Here is a 25,210-nt window from a genome sequence, read left to right as displayed (position 1 = left end):
GCCTTTGGCTGTCCAGGCATGCTGGGAGTTGTAGTTTTGCAATAGCTGGAGGCACCCTGGTTGGGAAACACTGATTTAATGTTTTAATGTGTGAAACTATCTGCTGCGCTCTGTATCTAATCCTGTCATGTGCGATACTGTCTGCTGAGCCTGTGTATCTAATTCTGTCTTGTGTGATACTGTGAGCTGAGCCTGTATATCCAAATCTGTCATGTGGGATACTATCTGCTGAGCCTGTGCATCTAAATCTGTCATGTGTGATACTGTCTGCTGAGCCTGTGTATCTAATCCTGTTATGTGGGATACTGTCTGCTGAGCCTGTGCATCTAAATCTGTCATGTGTGATACTGTCTGATTAGCCTGTTTATCTGACGTTGCGCAGGGGGACGTCACTCGTCATCACAGAGAGCCAGCGTTGCTGTCGCGCACCACCACTACCGCCGCCGCTGGCATAAATAGGGTTTTGGTAGGTATTCTCTAAATGTAATTTTTTTTGTGCGATATAGGAAAATTCCCCCCGCATATATATTGTATCCCTCCAATCCCCTATGCCATTTCTTAAACCCCCCTCCCATCCCCCATGCCATTTCTTAAACCCCTGATCCCTCAGCCCCTGTGCAATCTGGCCCCTCCCCTTTTGTAGCTCCACCCCCACATAGCCACACCCATGACCGGTATTTTTCTGAGGGAAAGGTGGCAACCCTACTGGCAGCGCTTCCATGCTGAGGACTTCTTTGTGGAAAATCCACTTTAGGATTTACCTCCATATCAGAAAGAGCATTGGAGTTTTCATCCAGTGTAGGCCGAGAAGCCTGGGCCTTGCTTGGGGAGCTTCCCCGCCCAGGGTGGCCCCGCCCTGGGCTTGCTCCAGACATCAGGAGAACCACAGACACACAACCTCACAGCTAGGAGGCAGTATTATAGTAGTTATATTCTTGTATATAGGAGCAGTATTATAGTAATTATATTCTTGTATATAGGGGCAGTATTATAGTAGTTATATTCTTGTATATAGGAGCAGTTTTATAGTAGTTATATTCTTGTATATAGGGGGCAGTATTATAGTAGTTATATTCTTGTATATAGGAGCAGTATTATAGTAATTATATTCTTGTATATAGGAGGCAGTTTTATCGTAGTTATATTCTTGTACATAGGGGGCAGTATTATAGTAGTTATATTCTTGTATATAGGAGCAGTATTATAGTAGTTATATTCTTGTATATAGGAGCAGTATTATAGTAGTTATATTCTTGTATATAGGAGCAGTATTATAGTAGTTATATTCTTGTATATAGTGGGCATAGTGGGCAGTATTATAGTAGTTGTATTCTTGTATATAGGAGCAGTATTATAGTAGTTATATTCTTGTATATAGGAGGCAGTATTATAGTAGTTATATTCTTGTATATAGGAGGCAGTATTATAGTAGTTATATTCTTGTATATAGGAGGCAGTATTATAGTAGTTATATTCTTGTATATAGGAGGCAGTATTATATTAGTTATATTCTTGTATATAGGAGCAGTATTATAGTAGTTATATTCTTGTATATAGGAGGCAGTATTATAGTAGTTATATTCTTATATATAGGAGCAGTATTATAGTAGATATATTCTTGTATATAAGAGGCAGTATTATAGCAGTTATATTCTTGTATATATAGGAGCAGTATTATAGTAGTTATATTCTTGTACATATGGGCAGTATTATAGTAGTTATATTCTTGTATATAGGAGCAGTATTATAGTAGTTATATTCTTGTATATAGGAGCAGTATTATAGTAGTTATATTCTTGTACATAGGGGCAGTATTATTGTAGTTATATTCTTGTATATAGGAGCAGTATTATAGTAGTTATATTCTTGTATATAGGGGCAGTATTATAGTAGGTAAATTCTTCTACACAGGGGCAGTATTATAGTAAGTACCCTGTATGTCCACCCCCACAGCTCAGGGGTTGTAAATTAAATGCATCAGGATGAAGGAGTTATATAAGATGGAAATGCAGGACACTTGAGGCGATCAGCCCCACCTGGTGGGCACCTGCTGCTCATTTGCATATATGGGAAAAAAAACAGAGACAGTTTGACGTTCCCAGATCTGAAGGTGTCCTTGTTAAGCTGCTTTTACCACCCACCCGCCGCTGTGAATAGTTCTATTATATGAAGCTCTCCGACTCCCTGTGACTTCTCCTCCGTATAGCATTACAGTAATGTATCTTCGCTCTGCAGTCTCTGCGTATTAGAAGTCGTTCTGCATTCGCCGTTCTCCGCTGATAGATTGACTTGTCATTTTTGACATGAAATCAAATCTCTCGTCGTCCGTGTGAATGACATCAGCATGAGGTGCGCCGCGCTGAGATCCCAACGACTGCGGCCCCTGATGAAGCCGGAGCCGCTGAGCCAACAGAGGAAATAAATCCGCTCACTCCGGGCACAGAGACATCCTCATTCCACCCCTTAAGGTGCCACATGGGACGTTTTTAAAAAATCTTGACATTTTGGTGCCTCAAAATTGTTCAAAATCGTTGTTATTCCGCGTGAGTCTCGCTTCATTATTTTCTTTTCACCCATTTAACCTGCAGCTCTATGAGGACTTGTTATAAGCAGCCTTTACCTTTCTTTACTTTTTTTTTTACTTTTTTTTTATTCCCAGATTCTGAGAATAACATATTTTACATTTTCTCCTAAATCTAAAGTCTGGTGTTTTGCAGCAAGAATTTTTTTTGGGGGGGTACATATAATGAATTGAAAAACTTTTATTTTAATTATTTATAATGAATTTGAAAAACTTTTAATTTATTTATTTTAATGAATTTGAAAAACTTTTATTTTATTTATAATGAATTGAAAAACGTATTTTATTTAATTATTTATTTATAATAAATTGAAAACTTTTATTTTAATTATTTATTTATAATGAATTGATTTCTTTTATTTATTTGTTTATTTTAGAGCAGCTGACATTTGGAGATGACCTGAGTGTTTCCCCCTTAGTTTAGCTATTTTTCAACCAAGGTGATGCCAGCTGTTGCAAAACTACAACTCCCAGCATGCCCGGACAGCCTTCGGCTGTCCGGGCATGCTGGGAGTTGTAGTTTTGCAACAGCTTGAGCCATCCTGGTTGGGAAACATTGCTCGAGACAGCTAGAGTTATATGATAAAATTCTGCCTGCATGCACCCACCACTAGGGGGAGCTCACTGCATACAACCATTTTATTCCGAATTCTACGGCAATGAGCTATTCTATTCTCTATCCTTGTCTACTAGGAGAGTTCCCACATGCTAAGGCCAGCCCCAAAAGTTGCTGAGAGTGCTCCTGGATTTGGCGTTCTGGGCCACAGGCTGTCCCGGCATGCTGGGAGTTGAAGTTTTGCAACAGCTGGAGGCACCCTTGTTGTGAAACACAACTCTACACAGCCAGAGTTATATGAAAACAAATTCTGCCTGCATGCACCCACCACTAGGGGGAGCTCACTGCATACAGCTTCCATTTTAGGCTTCTTTCACACTGCTGTTGTTACAAGGCAGTGTGACGTCCGTCGGGGAACCTGGGGAGAATAGAGGGGGGAAAATAAATCATGCAATGTTTTTTCCTCCCGCTACTCCCATCAAAAAACAATGGCGCCCCACCAACCTCATAATAGTAAATGGGATCTGCCGGGACACGTTGTTTCCCATTGGGCCCCATCAAAAATAACCTCGTTAAGGCACCAAAAAAAAGTGCCTGGACGTTTGCCGACGGGGCACAACGTTAGTGTGTAAGGGGTCTAATTCTGCAGTTGCTATTGATAGTGGAATCGAAGAGATTGAATTGCCGAGACCTTAGTTATCTCTGATCCCAGCCAAGTGACTGCTGAAAAAAAAAACAGATAACGCCGGCTGCTGATGGCGCGGCCTTAGCTGCCGAACCTATGGCCTCTTAGCACCTTACATGTATGGGAACCTGTCAACTTTTTTATGCTGCCCAGACTGGGGGTGCATGGAGCTGGGTCCCAGAACACCAAATCCAGGGGCCCTTTCAGCAACTTCAGAGGCTGAAACTAGTAAAGCTCATTGCCATGGGATTTACTATAGAATAAAATGGAAGCTGTATGCAGCGAGCTCCCCCTAGTGGTGGGTGCATACAGGAAGAATTTTATCCTATAACTGTGTAGACCAGTGTTTTCTAACTAGAGTGCCTCCAGCTGTTGCAAAACTACAACTCCCAGCATGCCCGACAGCCTTTGGTCCCAATCTAAGGGGAAAACATTAATGGGGTACTCCTGTGCTAAGACATCTTATCCCCTATCCAAAGGATAGGGGATAAGATGCCTGATCGCATGGGTCCCGCCGCTGGGGACCCCTGTGATCTTGCACGCAGCACCCCATTACAATCAGTCCCCGGAGCATGTTCGCTCCGGGTCTGATTACTGCCGATCACGGGGCCGGAGCATTGTGACATCACGGCCCCGCCCTCGTGTGATGTCACGCTCCGCCCCCTCAATACAAGCCTATGGGAGGGGGCATTACAGCTGTCACACCCCCTCCTTTGGATAGGGGATAAGATGTCTTAGCGCTGGAGTACCCCTTTAAGGTAGTCTCACAGGGTCTGTTCCTAGCGCCTGTAAACTCCCCTAATAGACTAGGATAAAATAGAAAAGCTTATTGCCATAGGATTAAATGGAAGCTGTATGCAGTGAGCTTCCCCTAGTGGTGAGTGCACACAGGCAGATTTTTATCATTTAAATTTGGCTGTGTAGAGAAGTGTTTTCCCAGCAGGGTGCCTTCAGCTGTTGCAAAACTACAACTTCCAGCATGCCAGGACAGCCTGTGACCCAGAACGCCAAATCCAGGGGCACTTTAAGCAGCTTCAGGGTCAGGTCCTTACTAGCAACTGGAAACTCCTCTAATAGAGGTAGAATAGAATACCTCATTACTGTAGAATTCAGAAAAAAATGGAAGCTGTATGCAGTAAGCTCCCCCTAGTGGTGGGTGCATGCAGGCAAAATTGTAATTTTGGCTTTGTGAAGCAGTGTTTCCCAACCAGGGTGCCTCCAGTTGTTGCAAAACTACAACTCCCAGCATGCCGGGACAGCCTGTAGCCCATAATGCCGATTTCAGGGGCAAGCTCAGTAACTTCAGGGTCCGGTCCTTCCTAGCACCTGGAAACTCCCCTTATAGACTAAGGTAGAATAGAATACCTCATTACTGTAGAATTCAGAAAAAAATGGAAGCTGTATGCAGTAAGCTCCCCCTAGTGGTGGATGCATGCAGGCAGAATTTTATCATATAACTCTGGCTGTGTAGAGCAATGTTTCCCAACCAGTGTGCCTCCAGCTGTGGCAAACCTACAACTCCCAGCATGCCCGGACAGCCGTTGGCTGTCCGGGCATGCTGGGAGTTGTAGTTTTGCAACAGCAGGAGGCACACTGATTGGGAAACACTGGTGTAGAGAAACAGAGCTCTGGCTCTCATAAAGAATGTTGGACGTATTTTAATAAATAAACATTGATGCCCCGAAACTAAGGGGGAAACATTAAGGTCGTCTCACGGCAATTCTACGGTTTCACCAGCGGCCAAATGTCGCCACGTAGCGCCAGTCTTGAGGACCTCAGCCTGTCATTGAGTGCGCACTGCATCATCCGCTACATTGACGACACGCCACGTCTGCCAATATGTCTCACGAGATTAATCTCTAGTAAAAACCACAGTGGTATTTAATGTAATTTTATGTAATTAATCTCCCAAGATGAATCACCCAAAGGAAAAGGAAGCGTTCTTCTGTTCACTATTTCACATCAGCATTTCCTGCCCGAAATCACTTAAATGTGTTAATGAGCGATTAATCGCTTGTCCCATTACATTCTGCGGGGGGAGATTAATAGCTCGTGCAAGCTCACGCCATGTAATTCATACATTAATTGTGTTTTGCACTTTACCCCAAATTAATATCTTTTTTATAAGTATTTTGTAGTTGTTCTCCTTATGTATGTCACGCCCCCTCCTATAGACTTGCATTGAGGGGGCGGAACATGACATCATGAGGGGCGGGGCTATGATGTCACGAGCTCCCGGCGACGGCTCCAGCATTCGGAACAGTTTGTTCCAAACGCTGAGCAGCGGAGTACCCCTTTAAGGTGTAAGCTGTGTTGTGTGTGTGTATAGAAGCCTAAGATCAAATTGATTCAATCCGGTCATTCTGCAAGAATCACCTGCACAGTGGAAGTTCATGCCCTGGCGGAGAAAGCTACAAGACCTGACAGGATCAATCTACCCATCTTTCAAGTTAGTATCAATTCATTTGGCAAAAGCACCACAAGTCCCAGAAAGGCAACAGGGCTCCCAAGGGGTTACTCTGCATTCTCTCACCCAAAGCCAGCTGTAAGTGTATTACCATCTGCACCCTGCTCAGTAAAGACAGTTATCCGTAACCTGACGTCGCTGTGTTTGTTTACTCCCCGTGTCTGGCCCAGGAGAAGCTGTCTCCTACCTCGGACTGTGTATAGGTTAACGGTGCACTGGCGTCACAAAGTGATCAGGTATTTGCCTAGCACCCCTATGGCTACCACAAAAACATCACACATATCTCCTGAAATAATCTGTGCTGCGGCCTGTGCTATGGAGAGACCCTTTAATAAAATGTCCCCATCGCCCTCCTCATATCAATACAGCCTTTGCGGGATGACAAGTTAGTATTTTTATTTAAGGGGAGATGAGAGGTGGCTACTCTGTAATTGGTGCCACTGGGACAAATAATTGTAGTCCTGGCACTGTTTGGCAAAATCTGGGCACTGCATGGATCTATGGTAGCACAGTATTGCACAGTATAGCACAGTATTGCACCATGTTGGCGCTGTATGCAGTGTGGTTCTGCGTTCATACTCTAGGTGCAGGGCTGTATTTGTCATAAGGCACACGTGGGCTTGTGTCTAGGGTGGCAGTGCTTGGGGGGGGGGGGGTGACACTTGTGAAATCACCATAGGGGGCATATTCAGTCTGAGCATCTAAGGTAGCACATGCTGTAAATCCGGCCCTGCCCTTATGAGCACTCTGTATAGCTGTACATGGGGTACAGTATTACATTATATGGCTACTGTGTGGGTCTATGGGTGCACCTCATGGTGCTATCTGGAAAGAGTATGGCACTATGGTAGCACAGTATGGCACTATATCGGTACTGTATGCAGTTGTGGTTATGCTGTGGTATGGCACTATGGTAGCACAGTATGGCACTATATCGGTACTGTATGCAGTTGTGGTTATGCTGTTGTATGGCACTATGGTAGCACAGTATGGCACTATATCGGTACTGTATGCAGTTGTGGTTATGCTGTTGTATGGCACTATGGTAGCACAGTATGGCACTATATCGGTACTGTATGCAATTGTAGTTATGCTGTTGTATGGCACTATGGCACTATGGTAGCACAGTATGGCACTATATCGGTACTGTATGCAGTTGTGGTTATGCTGTGGTATGGCACTATGTTAGCACAGTATGGCACTATATCGGTACTGTATGCAGTTGTGGTTATGCTGTGGTATGGCACTATGGTAGCACATTAACAGTAACACATTGCATGGGCACTGGTTGGCCTTATGTAGAATTGTATCACCCTACGGCCCAGATTTACCAACCTGCTGGAGACAAAAATGAGTGTGAAATTTCCATAGCAACCAGTGTGATTTGTCCATAGCAACCAATCACAGAACTCGATAAGATACGAAAGCTGAGGTGTGATTGCGGTTGCTATGGCCAAAAGTACTGGTTGCTAAGGACTAATCACATTGGTTTTTGTCTTGGACAGATTGAGAAATCCGGGCCTATGTGTATCAAGTCTGTCACTCTGAGTTGTATTATATACATACATATATATATATATATATATATATATATATATATATATTCTCAGCGTATCCCAACGGCTGTTGCAAAACTACAACTCCCAGCATGCCTGGACAGCCGTAGGCTGTCCAGGCATGCTGGGAGTTGTAGTTTTGCAACAGCTATAAACACTTAAATATCTTGTATCCGAATATATATATATGTATTTGTCTTTATTCATTATCCCCACTGGGATGTATAGTTCCTCTACAGCTCGCCTTACGCTCATGAACGCCGTGAATGGAAAATACTGAAAAGATTTTTCTATGAATCACAAAAAGGGAACCCGGAGATTTTACGAATTTACGGGGAGGATGTGTTTAGTTTCCCACAATGAATAATATATTCTCGCTTCCCCGTAGTGCGAAAAAAGCCGCGATATAATCCATCAGAATTGTAATGATTACGGTGACTCGTCTGAAGGCTCCTCCGGGGTCCTTCGGCAGGAGAGCGTCGAGGAAAGGGTTAACTATTAAAGGATGGCATGTTCAGCGTGTTGTACACATTGCAAATGATTCCCCAGGCTCCCATGTATCACATCTCCTGACATGAGCGCCGGAGTTCCTCACTAAATATTCAGCAGCGCAGAGAATACCTGCCAAGAAGCCTTGGCGCGGGGGGGAGGGGGGGGGGGGTGTAAGGACGGCCATTGTTCCTCCCCAAGTATTGGACAGAAGTGCTGAACGAAAGGAAAACTGCGCAATATTACCACCGCTCAATCTATTCCAATATCCCCCTAGTATTGAGCTTCTGCGCCGAAGTGAGGGGGTAGCCTCAGGGGCTGAAGAAGTCGTCATCCCATCTTAAAGGCATACCCTCCATTAACCATTGTGACCCAATACACAGTACTGTAAAAGCCATCCTGCCAGCGGAGTGCGCCATTAAAATTTGAAGTGCGCCAATAACCCCCATAATTCATGTTTATGCCTTCTAACATGGCATCCAACAAAGTAAAGTACCAAACAGATAGTAGCCCAGGTGGTGGTAGTGTCCTACCCCGGTATATACCCCCTTAATGTCTCCTCACTGTTACAGTGCCCCCTTTGTGTCTGCAAAGTGCTCTGTATTCCCTGAACAGAAAAAAGTGTCCCTTTAGTTCCTCTTACACTTTCACACTAATAGTGCCCCTTAAAGTCTGCCTCACACTGATAGTGCCCCTTACTGCCGCTTGTCAGCTCCCCATTAGTGTTCTTCTCACACTAATAGTGCCCCTTACTGCCCCTTATTAGTTCCCCCTTAGTGCTCTTCTCACACTGATAGTGCCCCTATTTGCCCCTTATTAGTGCCCCCTGGGTGCCTTTTTTCTCACTGATAGTGTCCCATATTAGTGTCCTCCTAATGCCCTTCTCACATTGATTTTGCCCCATACTGTCCCTTATTAGTCCCTCTTAGTGTCCTTCTCACATGAGTGTCCCTTACTGTTCCTTATAAGTTCCCCCTTAGTGTCCTTCTCATACAGATAGTGCCCCTTATTAGTGCCATCTTACTGCCCTTCTCATACAGATAGTGCCCCTTATTAGTGCCATCTTACTGCCCTTCTCACACTTATAGTGGCCCTTACTACCCCTTACTAGTTTCCCCTTAGTGACCTACTCACACTAATATGGCCGCCAGAGGGAGAAGAGTTTCCACATCTACTCAATACCATTTGCCGCTCCTTGCTCCAGTACTTGCCATCAGGATCTGAGTGGTCCCATAGTTGACCGGGTTACCTACTGGTTTCTCTTTATGTTTATAGCTGCCATATCTTTGTCCCCTGAGGAACCCCATTATTGTTTATGACTGTATTATTTTGGGGGGGGGGGGGGGGGGAATGCATTGGGATGCTTTGAACATGTAGTGCCCCAGTATGGGAGTTGTTACCCCATACCCAGCCTCCTGCAGTGCCCCCTGGGGCATCTGTTTATTGTAATTGTATATAATCCCTATGTTATATATGTAAGAGTGTTATATCTTTAAGGCTGCATTCACACTTCGTTTTTACATTACGGTTGCCAGATCCGGTTTTACATTACGGTTGCCAGGCTGGGTGAGCGGCAAACCGGGCTCCCCCGTACCCCAGCCGGACCAGCGCTGATCTCCATTTACTTTAATTTACTTTTATTTTTGACCCATATGCGGTTTTGTGACCGGACCTAAAACCGTAGTATACTACGGTTTTAGGTCCGGTCAGGAAACCGCATACGGGTCAAAAAGAGCCGACCGGAGTCACCGTTTGACTCCAGTCGGCTCATTAAAGTAAATAAAGTTCAGCGCTGGTCCGCCTGGGGTACGGGGGAGCCCGGTTTGCCCCTCCCCAACCGGATCCGGCAACCGTAATGTAAAAACAAAGCCTCTGACTGTTTACCATGTGATTGTTCCCCAGGAAGTATCAGTGACCAGGTGACTTAGGGGTGACCAATGGGACCCCAGCAGAGTCTCCCTTTGCTGAGGTCCAGTGGAGCCTGAGTGTCCGGAGTCATAGGAGCCTCAAGTCCAGTCTGTCAGTCACAAGTCAGTCAAGTCATCTGTCTAGTCAACTGGCCTGCACTAAATTGTCCACCTCTACTACAAGTCCCAGCAAGCCCTTAAGGTCTCTGGGTCACTGGTCACCTCCTTGGGCCCTGACTGAACTGTATAGACTTTACCATCTGTCTACCCTCAGTAAAGCTACCGTTATCTGTAACTTGGCGGCAGAGTCATTATTGCCCCCGTGCCTAGCCCAGGATCCAGCGGTATACCTTCGGGTGGTATTGAGGATAAACCACGCCCCGGCGTCACGAATAAACAGGGTTAATGTCATCTGCCCCCAGGGTAATTCCATCTGCCCTTTGCATCACACCCTCTACCACATACCGTATATACTCGAGTATAAGCCGACCCGAGTATAAGCCGAGACCCCTAATTTCAACCCAAAATCCCAGGAAAAGTTATTGACTCGAGTATAAGCCTAGAGTGGGAAATACCTCATCCCCCCCCTGTCATCATCCAGACCCGTCATTAACATCCTCATCATCATCCCCTTGTCATCATCCCACACATCCCCCCTTCATCATCCCCTTATCATCCCACACATCCCCCCTTCATCATCCCACACATCCCCCCTTCATCATCCCCTTATCATCCCGCACATCCCCCCTTCATCATCCCCTTATCATCCCACACATCCCCCCTTCATCATCCCCTTATCATCCCGCACATCCCCCCTTCATCATCCCCTTATCATCCCACACATCCCCCCTTCATCATCCCCTTATCATCCCACACCCCCCCCCCCCTTCATCATCCCCACACCCCCCCCCCCCCTTCATCATCCTCTTCTCATCATTCGCCCTCAGTGGTCTTCAACCTGCGGACCTCCAGAGGTTTCAAAACTACAACTCCCAGCAAGCCCGGGCAGCCATCGGCTGTCCGGGCTTGCTGGGAGTTGTAGTTTTGAAACCTCCGGAGGTCCGCAGGTTGAAGACCACTGCGGCCTTCAACATCATCCAGCCCCCCTCTCACCCCCTTTAGTTCTGAGTACTCACCTCCGCTCGGCGCTGGTCCGGTCCTGCAGGGCTGTCCGGAGAGGAGGTGGTCCGGTGGGGAGGTGGTCCGGGCTGCTATCTTCACCGGGGGCGCCTCTTCTCCGCGCTTCCGGCCCGGAATAGAGCCGTTGCCTTGACAATGACGCAGAATTACGTTGGCAATGAACGCACCTCTGCGTCGTTGTCACGGCAACGTGACTATTCTGAGGCCGGGCCCGAAGCGCTTAGAAGAGGCCTCCCCGGTGAAGATAGCAGCCCGGAACCAGTATCCCACCGGACCACCTCCTCACCGGACAGCCCTGCAGGACCGGACCAGCGCCGAGCGGAGGTGAGTACTCAGAACTAAAGGGGGTGAGAGGGGGCTGGATGATGTTGAAGGCCGCAGTGGTCTTCAACCTGCGGACCTCCGGAGGTTTCAAAACTACAACTCCCAGCAAGCCCGGACAGCCGATGGCTGCCCGGGCTTGCTGGGAGTTGTAGTTTTGAAACCTCTGGAGGTCCGCAGGTTGAAGACCACTGCGGGTGGGGGAGTTCACTCGAGTATAAGCCGAGGGGGGTGTTTTCAGCACGAAAAATCGTGCTGAAAAACTCGGCCTATACTCGAGTATATACGGTATATCTAATGTTTTACTAGCAGGAATTGTGAATAGTTCACTCAATTAATTAATTTGGGTGTTATCTGGTGGCCATATTAGTTTGACCCCTATCCCCATTTCTTATCTGATTTTGATATTTTAAGTACTGTGTGTGATTTACTTCTTTCTGACAACCGCAACTAGTTTGTTTTGTGTGATGTTCCAGTACGGGATATGCTCCTACAGTCCTGTCAGGTTGAGTCCCTGTACGTCCTCAGGGTTCACCTGCAGTGTTCCCCCATAATGTGTATAAGTTATATACTAAGGGTAAAGGACCTCTGATATGGTCACATGATTGTTAGTCACATGATAATAGTTGTCACATGTATAAGTCATATGTTTTGTTACCCAGAGAGCACCAGGTGACCAGGTGACCTGCAGTTGGCCTATGGGCTCCTTGCTCAGCCCCCCTCTATAAGAGGGGGAGTTTCTACAATCTCTCTTAGATCCTGAGGTCAAGTTCAGACGTCTCAGGGTCAGTGTCCAGCACATCTGGAGGCCTCAAACCTAAATTACAGCCACAAGTCAGTAAGTCATCTATGTCTGCTGTCACTATCTTCAGTCAAGTCAAGTCTATTATAGTCAGCGTGGCTGTGCTAGTCTCTCAAGTCACTGCAAGTCCCAGCAAGCTGAGAGGTCCCTCATGTTACTGGTCACCTCCCTGGAACCTTACTGCCCTATAAAGACTGTTAGACCTGTTCAACTTCAGTAAAGCTACCGTTAACCTTAACCTGGCCTTGGACTATTATTTGCCCCTGCCTGACCTAGGACTAGCGGTTCTATATTCGGGTGGTTACACAGGCAAACCATGTCCTGGCGTCACGAACATATAGGGGTTAATACCATCTACCCCCTGGGCAACACCATCTGCCCCTTACACCTCACATCGCACCCCCATGGCTCACCACATTTGTAACACACTTTTGGTGTCGGGGGGCTATTATAATTTAATGTAATTGTAGTAAAAGTTACATTTTAAAGGAGCCATCCTGTATTAGTTGCCCATTTTTACACTCTTAGTGCCCTTTTCTATGCGTTACTAATTTACTCTTAGAGCACTTCTTCCACTAATAGTGCCCCTTAACATACCTTATTAGTTCCCCCTACTGCCCTTTCCACAGTGCCTTCAAGCAGTAAAAGTGTCACCTTAAAGGGGTACTCTACTGGAAAAAAAAATTTTTATCAACTGGTTACTTTTATTTAAAAATCTAAACCCTTCCAGTACTTATCAGCTGCTGCATGCTCCACAGGAAGTTCATTTCTTTTTTGAATTTCCTTTCTGTCTGACCACAGTGCTCTCTGCTGACACCTCTGTCCATTCTAGGAACTGTTCAGAATAGGAGCAAATCCCCATAGCAAACCTCTCCTGCTCTGGACAGTTCCTAAAATGGACAGAGGTGTCAGCAGAGAGCACTGTGATCAGACAGAAAGGAAATTCAATAAAAAATAAAACTTCCTGTGAAGCATACAGCAGCTGATAAGTACTGGAAGGATTAAGATTTTTTTTAATAGAAGTCATTTACAAATCTGTTTAACTTTCTGGCACCAGATGATTTAAAAAAAAAAAAAAAAAAAAAATGTTTTCCAGGGGAGTACCTCTTTTATGTCTCCATACACTAAAAGTATCAATGAATAAAAAGCAATACTCACCTATCCCCACTCCCTCACTGAGCAGAGCAGTCCGCATTAAAAGGTTTTTCCGTTCCCATAGTCTGCACTGTAAGTGGCATAGCGCAGGTAGGTATGATGACATTATATTGTGATGTTCTGCAGGCCTGAAATGCCAGAGGGTTACGTCAGTGTATACACGGCAGGGAGCCAATGACTGAGGCAAGTAAACAGTTAAAAGGGGGGGGGGGTAATGGGGACAGTGGTCCGCTTCATGCATCTCAGTGGGTGAGGCCCATCATGTAAGTGGGTCAAGGGGCCATCACCTTATGCTGAATAATGCTACTGGGTGGAGGGAATATATATATATATATATATATATATATATATATATATATATATACGCACTGAGGATTAGAGGAAAGATGGAGACAGGGGAAATCAAATGAAATTAAACCTCCTGTTATATAGAGGAAGTATTATAGTGCAGGAGTGAGTATAATAACCAATTCTGCAGCGTAAGTTATTGAGAAAAATAATTGTTGTGCGCACACCTTCAGTCGAATTATGTCTCTAGAGTAGTGTTTCCCAACCTGTATGCCTCCAGCTGTTGCAAAACTTCAACTTCCAGCATGCCGATTACAGGTCCCATGACTCGTTGTCACTGGTATCACTGTACTATCATCAAGTAGTTCTCCTCCAGCCTTTGCAAAACTACAACTCCCAGCATGCTGTCCGGGCATGCTGGGAGTTGTAGTTTTGCAACAGCTGGAGGCACCCTGGTTAGGAAACACTGCTCTATAGGTACAATGATTGAGAGGTGGACATTGTACATTACCTTGGGCACCACCAAGAAAGTCTGTCTTGCTCCTTCCTTAGGCCTGGTTCACACCACAGTTTGCTTTTAGGTTGCACGGCTGCATCGACATTCTGTCAAAATGGGCATGCAGGGGACCCATAGGCTTTAAAGGGGTTATCCAGGAAAAAACGTTTTATATATCAACTGGCTCCAGAAAGTTGAACAGATTAGTAAATTACTTCTATTAAAAAATCTTAATCCTTTCAGTACTTATGAGCTGCTGTATGCTCCACAGGAAGCATAGTGTAGTTCTTTTGTTGAGTTGTTCTTTTCTGTCTAAGTGCTCTCTGTTGATCCCGTGCCTAGCCCAGGATCCAGCGGTATACCTTCGGGTGGTATTGAGGATAAACCACGCCCTGGGGTCACGAAGACAAGGGGTTAAAGGGGTTATCCAGGAAAAAACTTTATATATATATATATATATATATATATATATATATATACATACACATACATATATCAACTGGCTCCAGAAAGTTAAACAGATTTGTAAATTACTTCTATTAAAAAAAAATCTTTTTTTTTATTTTTTTTTTTACATTAAAGGGGTACTCCGCCCCCGGCATCTTATCCCCTATTCAAAGGAAAGGGGATAAGATGTTAGATCGCCGCGATCCCGCTGCTGGGGAACCCGGGGATCGCCGCTGCAGCACCCCGCAATCTTTACTGCGCAGAGCGAGTTCGCTCTGTGCGTAATGACGGGCGATACAGGAGCCGGAGCAGCGTGACGTCATGGCTCCGCCCCTCATGACATCACGGTCCGTCCCCTTATTGCAAGTCTATGGCAGGGGGCGTGACGACCGCCACGCCCCCTCCCATAGACTTGTATTGACGGGGGCGGGCTGTGACGTCACGAGGGGCGGAGCCGTGACGTCACGATGCTCCGGCCCCTGTATTGCCCGTCATTACGCACAGAGCGAACTCGCTCTGCGCAGTAATGATAGCGGGGTGCTGCAGCGGCGATCCCCGGGGTCCTCAGCGGCGGGACCCCGGCGATCTGACATCTTATCCCCTATCCTTTGGATAGGGGATAAGATGTTTAGGGGCGGAGTACCCCTTTAATCTTTATTTAGTTTTTTTCCTTTAATTAAACAACAACAAGGCATTCTAACCAATCTATCCCTCTGTGATTGAACTTTCTCATAGAGCTTGACCCTCTAGCTATAATATATTCATATGCGTACGTTAGTTTCCCTATAACTACCCTAATGTCTGGACTTTTATTTGTCTTCCATAATTTGGCAATCTCTAACTTTGCAATAATATTAATGCTGCAGAAAAGATCTCTGCCCCTCCCAGAGATCTGCCCTGCCCCCAAAAAACAATAGCATCAATTGTGGTGACCAATTTATTTTAATCTCCACTATTAATATTCTACATTCCTCCCAGAAAGACTGTATTAAAGGACAACTCCAAAATATATGTTTTATGGTTCCTTTTTTCCCGCATCTATCATCCGTATTTGGAGAAGCCCAGGAAATCTTCTCCGGTGTGAGGTACCATCTTAATATGATTTTATAGGCTGTCTCAATGTGCGTTGAGCATTGTAAAGCTTTCCTTATTATCTTAAAGACTTCCTCCCATTCTTCTATTGATAAAGTTAAACAGATTTGTAAATTACTTCTATTAAAAAAATCTTAATCCTTTCAGTACTTATGAGCTGCTGAAGTTGAGTTGTTCTTTTCTGTCTTAGTGCTCTCTGATGACACCTGTCTCGGGAACTGTCCAGAGTAGAAGCAAATCCCCATAGCAAACCTCTTCTGCTCTGTGCAGTTCCCGAGACAAGCAGAGATGTCAGCAGAGAGCACTGTTGCCAGACAGAAAAGAAGAACTCAACTTAAGCAGTTGATAAGTACTGGAAGGATTAAGATTTTTTAATAGAAGTAATATAAAAATCTATTTAACTTTCTGGAGCCAGTTGATTTAAAAAAAAAAAGTTTTTCCTGGAATACCCCTTTAAAGGGATCATTGGCCCATAAATAAACCTATTTTCAACTGTCTACTAAATTATCGGTAAATATAGTTATTTTACTACCTTTCTGAAGAATTCCTTCTGCTTTTGATGCAATTTATCAATGCTCTGTTGTCTTCAGCCCAATGTCTTGTCTGGTGTATATCCTGTAATAGACTTCTTCTTCCTGTATACAGGACACTCTAGGCGGGGATTCAGCCAACACTATCTCTTTCCCCCTACATCTTTGACTAAAATCCCTCCACATAATGGGAGGGAGATAGAGATGGCTGAATTTCCAGCTAGAGTGTCTGTGTAGAGAACACTATAGCCAGGAATTTGGACAACTCTATCTCCCTCTCTCTCCCGTTTTTTACTATAACCCCTTCCACAAAGTGGGAGGGAGATAGAGCTGGCTGGCTGTGTAAAGAACACTCTAGCTGGGAATTCAGTCAACTCAGTCTTCCTCCCTCTACACTTTCTTGACTGTAACCACTTCAGCATAGTGGGAGGAAGATAGGACTCTCTAGCCAGGTATATAGCCAACTCAATCTCCCTCTCACAACACTTTCATGACTATAACGCCTCGCACATAGTGGGAGGGAGATAGCATTGGCTGAATTGCCAGCTAAAGTGTACTGTTTACTGGTGTCACGATGCCGGCTGGCAGGTAGTGGATCCTCTGTGCCAGAGAGGGATTGGCGTGGACCGTGCTAGTGGATCGGTTCTAAGTCACTACTGGTTTTCACCAGAGCCCGCCGCAAAGCGGGATGGTCTTGCTGCGGCGGTAGTGACCAGGTCGTATCCACTAGCAACGGCTCAACCTCTCTGACTTCTGAAGATAGGCGCGGTACAAGGGAGTAGGCAGAAGCAAGGTCGGACGTAGCAGAAGGTCGGGGCAGGCAGCAAGGATCGTAGTCGGGGGCAACGGCAGGAGGTCTGGAACACAGGCTAGGAACACACAAGGAAACGCTTTCACTGGCACAATGGCAACAAGATCCGGCAGGGAAGTGCAGGGGAAGTGAGGTGATATAGGGAAGTGCACAGGTGAAGACACTAATTGGAATCACTGCGCCAATCAGCGGCGCAGTGGCCCTTTAAATCGCAGAGACCCGGCGCGCGCGCGCCCTAGGGAGCGGGGCCGCGCGCGCCGGGACAGGACAGACGGAGAGCGAGTCAGGTACGGGAGCCGGGATGCGCATCGCGAGCGGGCGCTACCCGCATCGCGAATCGCATCCCGGCTGGAGACGGTATCGCAGCGCACCGGGTCAGTGGAGCTGCCCGGAGCGCTGCGGTAGCGAGAGAGAAGCGAGCGCTCCGGGGAGGAGCGGGGACCCGGAGCGCTCGGCGTAACAGTACCCCCCCCCTTGGGTCTCCCCCTCTTCTTAGAGCCTGAGAACCTGAGGAGCAGACTTTTGTCTAGGATGTTGTCCTCAGGTTCCCAGGATCTCTCTTCAGGTCCACAGCCCTCCCAATCCACCAAAAAGAACCTTTTTCCTCTGACCGTCTTGGAGGCCAGTATCTCTTTCACTGAGAAGACGTCAGAAGAACCGGAGACAGGAGTGGGAGAAACTAACTTGGGAGAGAAACGGTTGATGATGAGTGGTTTAAGAAGAGAGACATGAAAGGCATTAGGAATACGGAGAGAAGGAGGAAGAAGAAGTTTGTAAGAGACAGGATTAATTTGGCACAAGACTTTGAAAGGACCAAGATAGCGTGGACCCAGTTTGTAACTGGGGACACGAAAGCGGACATATTTAGCGGAGAGCCATACCTTGTCTCCGGGAGCAAAAATGGGGGAAGCTCTTCTTTTCTTATCGGCAAACTTTTTCATGCGAGATGAAGCCTGTAAAAGAGAATCTTGGGTCTCTTTCCATATGATGGAAAGATCACGAGTCACTTCATCCACAGCGGGCAAACCAGAGGGCAAGGGAGTAGGGAGGGGGGGAAGAGGGTGACGGCCGTACACCACGAAAAATGGGGATTTGGAGGAAGATTCAGAGACTCTAAAGTTATACGAGAATTCGGCCCATGGTAGAAGATCTGCCCAGTCATCCTGGCGGGAGGAAACAAAATGTCGTAAATAATCACCCAAGACCTGGTTAATTCTTTCTACTTGTCCATTGGATTGAGGATGATATGCAGAAGAAAAGTTTAATTTAATCTTGAGTTGTTTACAGAGAGCCCTCCAGAATTTTGACACGAATTGGACGCCTCTATCCGAGACTATCTGTGTGGGCAACCCGTGAAGACGAAAAATGTGTACAAAAAATTGTTTAGCCAACTGAGGCGCTGAAGGAAGACCAGGAAGAGGGATGAAATGTGCCATCTTGGAGAATCGATCAACGACCACCCAAACAACAGTGTTGCCACGGGATGGGGGTAGGTCTGTAATAAAATCCATACCAATCAGAGACCAAGGCTGTTCGGGGACAGGCAGAGGATGAAGAAAACCAGCGGGCTTCTGGCGAGGAGTCTTATCCCGGGCACAGACAGTGCAGGCTCGAACAAAGTCCACGACATCCGTCTCCAGAGTCGGCCACCAATAGAAGCGAGAGATGAGTTGCACAGATTTCTTGATGCCTACATGACCTGCGAGATGGGAGGAGTGACCCCATTTGAGGATTCCGAGGCGTTGGCGTGGAGAGACGAAGGTCTTTCCTGGAGGAGTTTGCCTGATGGAGGCTGGAGAAGTGGAAATCAGGCAGTCAGGAGGAATGATGTGTTGCGGAGAGAGTTCAACTTCCGAGGCATCCGAGGAACGAGAGAGAGCATCGGCCCTAATGTTCTTATCGGCAGGGCGAAAGTGAATTTCAAAATTAAATCGGGCAAAGAACAGAGACCACCTGGCCTGGCGAGGATTCAGCCGTTGGGCAGACTGGAGATAGGAGAGGTTCTTGTGATCGGTGTAAATAATAACTGGAAATCTTGATCCCTCCAGCAGATGCCTCCATTCCTCAAGTGCTAATTTAATGGCTAGAAGCTCTCGATCCCCGATGGAGTAGTTTCTCTCCGCCGGAGAGAAGGTCCTAGAAAAAAACCCACAAGTAACAGCATGCCCGGAAGAATTTTTTTGTAGAAGGACCGCTCCAGCTCCTACAGAGGAGGCATCAACCTCCAATAGGAAGGGTTTAGATGGGTCAGGTCTGGAGAGCACGGGAGCCGAAGAAAAGGCAGACTTGAGCAGTTTAAAGGCGTCTTCCGCTTGAGGAGGCCAAGACTTGGGATTGGCATTTTTTTTGGTTAAAGCCACGATAGGGGCCACAACGGTAGAAAAATGTGGAATAAATTGCCTGTAATAATTGGCGAACCCCAAAAAACGTTGGATAGCACGGAGTCCGGAGGGGCGTGGCCAATCTAAGACGGCAGAGAGTTTGTCTGGATCCATTTGTAGTCCCTGGCCAGAGACCAAGTATCCTAGGAAAGGAAGAGATTGGCATTCAAACAGACATTTCTCTATCTTGGCATAAAGTTGATTGTCACGAAGTCTCTGAAGAACCATGCGGACATGCTGGCGGTGTTCTTCTAGATTGGCAGAAAAAATCAGGATATCGTCCAGATATACAACAACACAGGAGTATAAGAGATCACGAAAAATTTCATTAACAAAGTCTTGGAAGACGGCAGGGGCGTTGCACAGGCCAAAGGGCATGACCAGATACTCAAAGTGTCCATCTCTAGTGTTAAATGCCGTTTTCCATTCATCCCCCTCTCTGATGCGGATGAGATTATAAGCACCTCTTAAGTCCAGTTTGGTAAAGATGTGGGCACCTTGGAGGCGATCAAAGAGTTCAGAGATGAGGGGTAGGGGGTAGCGGTTCTTTACCGTGATTTTATTAAGACCGCGGTAGTCAATGCAAGGACGTAGAGAGCCATCTTTTTTGGACACAAAGAAGAATCCGGCTCCGGCAGGAGAGGAGGATTTACGGATAAAGCCTTTTTTTAAATTTTCCTGGATGTACTCCGACATAGCAAGAGTCTCTGGGGCGGACAGAGGATAGATTCTGCCCCGGGGTGGAGTAGTGCCCGGGAGGAGGTCAATAGGACAATCATAAGGCCTGTGAGGAGGTAGAGTCTCAGCTTGTTTTTTGCAAAAAACATCCGCAAAGTCCATATAGGCCTTAGGGAGACCGGTTACAGGGGGAACCACAGAGTCACGGCAAGGGGTACTGGGAACCGGTTTTAGGCAGTCCTTGAAACAAGAGGGCCCCCAACTCTTGATCTCCCCAGTGGACCAATCCAGGGTTGGGGAATGGAGTTGAAGCCAGGGTAGTCCAAGGAGGATTTCGGAAGTGCAATTGGGGAGGACCAAAAATTCAATCTTCTCGTGATGAGGTCCGATGCACATTAGAAGGGGCTCCGTGCGGAAACGTATGGTACAGTCCAATCTTTCATTGTTTACACAATTGATGTAGAGGGGTCTGGCGAGACTGGTCACTGGGATGTTGAACCTGTTGACGAGAGAGGCCAAAATAAAATTTCCTGCAGATCCGGAATCCAAGAAGGCCATAGTAGAGAAGGATAAGGCAGAGGCAGATATCCGCACAGGCACAGTAAGACGTGGAGAAGCAGAGTAGACATCAAGGACTGTCTCACCTTTGTGCGGAGTCAGCGTACGTCTTTCCAGGCGGGGAGGACGGATAGGACAATCCTTCAGGAAGTGTTCGGTACTGGCACAGTACAGGCAGAGATTCTCCATGCGGTGTCGTGTCCTCTCTTGAGGTGTCAGGCGAGACCGGTCGACCTGCATAGCCTCCACGGCGGGAGGCACAGGAACGGATTGCAGGGGACCAGAGGAGAGAGGAGCCGGGGAGAAAAAACGCCTTGTGCGAACAAAGTCCATATCCTGGCGGAGCTCCTGACGCCTTTCGGAAAAACGCATGTCAATGCGAGTGGCAAGATGGATGAGTTCATGTAGGTTAGCAGGGATTTCTCGTGCGGCCAGAACATCTTTAATGTTGCTGGATAGGCCTTTTTTAAAGGTCGCGCAGAGGGCCTCATTATTCCAGGATAATTCTGAAGCAAGAGTACGGAATTGTACGGCGTACTCGCCAACGGAAGAATTACCCTGGACCAGGTTCAACAGGGCAGTCTCAGCAGAAGAGGCTCGGGCAGGTTCCTCAAAGACACTTCGAATTTCCGAGAAGAAGGAGTGTATAGAGGCAGTGACGGGGTCATTGCGGTCCCAGAGCGGTGTGGCCCATGACAGAGCTTTTCCAGACAGAAGGCTGACTACGAAAGCCACCTTAGACCTTTCAGTAGGAAACTGGTCCGACATCATCTCCAAGTGCAGGGAACATTGGGAAAGAAAGCCACGGCAGAATTTAGAGTCCCCATCAAATTTATCCGGCAAGGATAGTCGTAGACCAGAAGCGGCCACTCGCTGCGGAGGAGGTGCAGGAGCTGGCGGAGGAGATGATTGCTGAAGCTGTGGTAGTAGCTGCTGTAGCATAACGGTCAGTTGAGACAGCTGTTGGCCTTGTTGCGCTATCTGTTGTGACTGCTGGGCGACCACCGTGGTGAGGTCGGCGACAACTGGCAGAGGAACTTCAGCGGGATCCATGGCCGGATCTACTGTCACGATGCCGGCTGGCAGGTAGTGGATCCTCTGTGCCAGAGAGGGATTGGCGTGGACCGTGCTAGTGGATCGGTTCTAAGTCACTACTGGTTTTCACCAGAGCCCGCCGCAAAGCGGGATGGTCTTGCTGCGGCGGTAGTGACCAGGTCGTATCCACTAGCAACGGCTCAACCTCTCTGACTGCTGAAGATAGGCGCGGTACAAGGGAGTAGACAGAAGCAAGGTCGGACGTAGCAGAAGGTCGGGGCAGGCAGCAAGGATCGTAGTCGGGGGCAACGGCAGGAGGTCTGGAACACAGGCTAGGAACACACAAGGAAACGCTTTCACTGGCACAATGGCAACAAGATCCGGCGAGGGAGTGAAGGGGAAGTGAGGTATAAATAGGGAGTGCACAGGTGAACACACTAATTGGAACCACTGCGCCAATCAGCGGCGCAGTGGCCCTTTAAATCGCAGAGACCCGGCGCGCGCGCCCTAGGGAGCGGGGCCGCGCGCGCCGGGACAGGACAGACGGAGAGCGAGTCAGGTACGGGAGCCGGGATGCGCATCGCGAGCGGGCGCTACCCGCATCGCGAATCGCATCCCGGCTGGAGACGGTATCGCAGCGCACCGGGTCAGTGGAGCTGCCCGGAGCGCTACGGTAGCGAGAGAGAAGCGAGCGCTCCGGGGAGGAGCGGGGACCCGGAGCGCTCGGCGTAACAACTGGACACTCTTGTCAGGAATTCAGCCAACTCAATCTCCCTTTCACTACACTTTCATGGCTATAATCACTTCCACATAGTGGGAGGGAAATACAGTTGGCTGAATTCCTAGCTAGAGTGTCCTGTGCACACGACACTTTAGTCGGGAATTCAGCCAACTTTGAATTCTCAGCCAACTCTGAATAACCAGCTAGAGTGTACACAAGAATCCGATGTATCCTAGCAACACATTAGTGTCGGCAGTGTGTTCCCCATAAACAGCACCAGAAAAGTCTCTGAATTAACATGCTCTGAAACAGCCACAACTCTGTTAAAGTCAATATGGCTTCCACTATGGCTCCCAGTAGACATGACACCCAACTTTCCCCAACTCCTGAACTGCAAATCTGCTCAGCTCTACAGAGATACATTCACCAGCCCCAAGCTCCAGATAAAAATCATAGGGGGAGATTTATGAAAAACCTGTGCAGAGGAAGAGTGGTGCAGTTGCCCATAGCAACCAATCAGATCGCTTCTTTCATTTTCCACAGGCCTCTAAAGAGGCCTGTGGAAAATGAAAGAAGCAATCTGATTGGTTGCTATGGGCAACTGCACCACTCTTCCTCTGCACAGGTTTTGACAAATCTCCCCAATAGTGATTCCGCATACACAGCCGGGGCCACTATTCATGATAATGCCCGCTGCTTACTTTGGCGCTATCTAAACCTGACTGTGAAATGATATGAGCGCCGATGAAAATTCCCATAATCCACTCCGGTCGCATGAGATATCCGTCTAATAAACTTCCTTCAGTCTCGAATCACCTAAGGAATTACTGCGGGTGTAATTATCTGATAAGGCGGCCTGGATCCGATCTTTACCTACAGATGCAGCAGAACTGAGTTGGTCATGTGACTGCGACTTTCTGCGCACTAAATAATTGAATTGTAGGGGTTTATACCAATCCACGGAATATAAGAGCGGATCAGCATCAGAACGGTGGGGGAGTCAGACCTCTGGGACCCTCCGTGCTGCAGTCAAGCACATGGACCGCCACTTCGTTCACTCGCTTTGGGACTAAAAGGGCCTAGATCAGTGTTTCCCAACAAGAGCACCTCCAGCTGTTGAAAAACTACAACTCCCAGCATGCCCTGACAGCTTCTAGAGAGCGATGGGTTGCAGAATATTGATTTAGTTCACTGCCCATAAACCTGCAGTTCTCCAGGAGTTGCTAAACTACAACCCCCATCATGCCCAAACAGTCTTCTGGGGAGCAACGGGTTGGAGAATATGGATTTATTTCTGTGTTCTCCAACCTGTGATTCTCCAGCGGTTTCAAAATTACAACTCCCATCATGTCCTGAAAGCCTTCTAGAGAATATTGCTTTAGTTCAGTATTCTACAACCTGCAGGTCTCCAGCAGTTGCTAAACTACAACTCCCAGCATGTTCTGACAGACTTCTAGAGAATATTGCTTTAGTTCAGTATTCTACAACCTGCAGGTCTCCAGGAGTTGCTAAACTACAACTCCCAGCATGTTCTGACAGCCTTCTGGAGAGCAACGGTTTGAAGAAGATAGCTTTAATTCACCTGTGATTCTTTAGCAGTTGCTAAACTACAACCCCCATCATCTCCTGGCAAAATATTGCTATAGTTCAGTGTTCTCCAACCTGCCATTCTCCAGCTGTTGCAAAACTACAACCCCCATCATGCCCTAAAAAAAAAGCCTTCTGGAGAGCAATGGGTTGGAGAATATTGCTTTAGTTCAGTTTTCTCCAACCTGCAGTTCCCCTGCAGTTGTAAAACTACAACTCCCAGCATGCCCTGAAAGCCTTTTGGAGACTAATGGGTTGGAGACCATTGTTTTAGTTCAGTGTCCAGCAACCTGTGATTCTCCATCTGTTGCATAACTACAACTCCCAGCATGCCCTGACAGCTTTCTGAACAGCAACGGTTGGGAGAATATTGTTTTAGTTCTGTGTTCTCCAGCTCTTGCAAAACTACAACTCCCAGCATGCCCTGAAAGCCTTCTGCAGCCGGTTGGAGATTATGGATTTAGTTGTGTCCAGCAGCCTGTGATTCTCCAGCAGTTGCTAAACTACAACTCCCAGCATGTCTTGACAGCCTCCTGGAGAGCAATGGGTTGGAGACTATTGTTTTACTCCAGTGTCCAGCAACTTGTGATTCTCCATCTGTTGCAAAACTACAACTCCCATTATGCCCTGAAAGCCTTCTGCAGCCGGTTGGAGAATATGGATTTAGTTCAGTGTCCAGCAGCCTGTGATTCTCCAGCAGTTGCTAAACTACAACTCCCAGCATGTCCTGACAGCCTCCTGGAGAGCAATGGGTTGGAGACTATTCTTTTATTTCAGTGTCCAGCAACCTGAGATTCTCCATCTGTTGCAAAACTACAACCCCCAGCATGTCCTGACAGCCTTCTGCAGCCGGTTGGAGAATATGGATTTAGTTCTGTGTTCTCCATCTGTTGCAAAACTACAACTCCCAGCATGCCCTGACAACCT

At 47.0% G+C, this 25,210-nt stretch overlaps 1 protein-coding gene across 1 annotated transcript in view; it reads left to right on the top strand.

Annotated features, from left to right (window-relative positions):
- Positions 1-25,210, top strand: part of ASIC4 (acid sensing ion channel subunit family member 4) — a 381,325-nt gene that overhangs the window by 217,871 nt on the left and 138,244 nt on the right. The window lies entirely within an intron of this gene.

Source organism: Hyla sarda, chromosome 8, assembly GCF_029499605.1.
Source record: "Hyla sarda isolate aHylSar1 chromosome 8, aHylSar1.hap1, whole genome shotgun sequence".
NCBI lineage: Eukaryota > Metazoa > Chordata > Amphibia > Anura > Hylidae > Hyla > Hyla sarda.
This window is presented reverse-complemented; position numbering and strand designations above follow the sequence as displayed.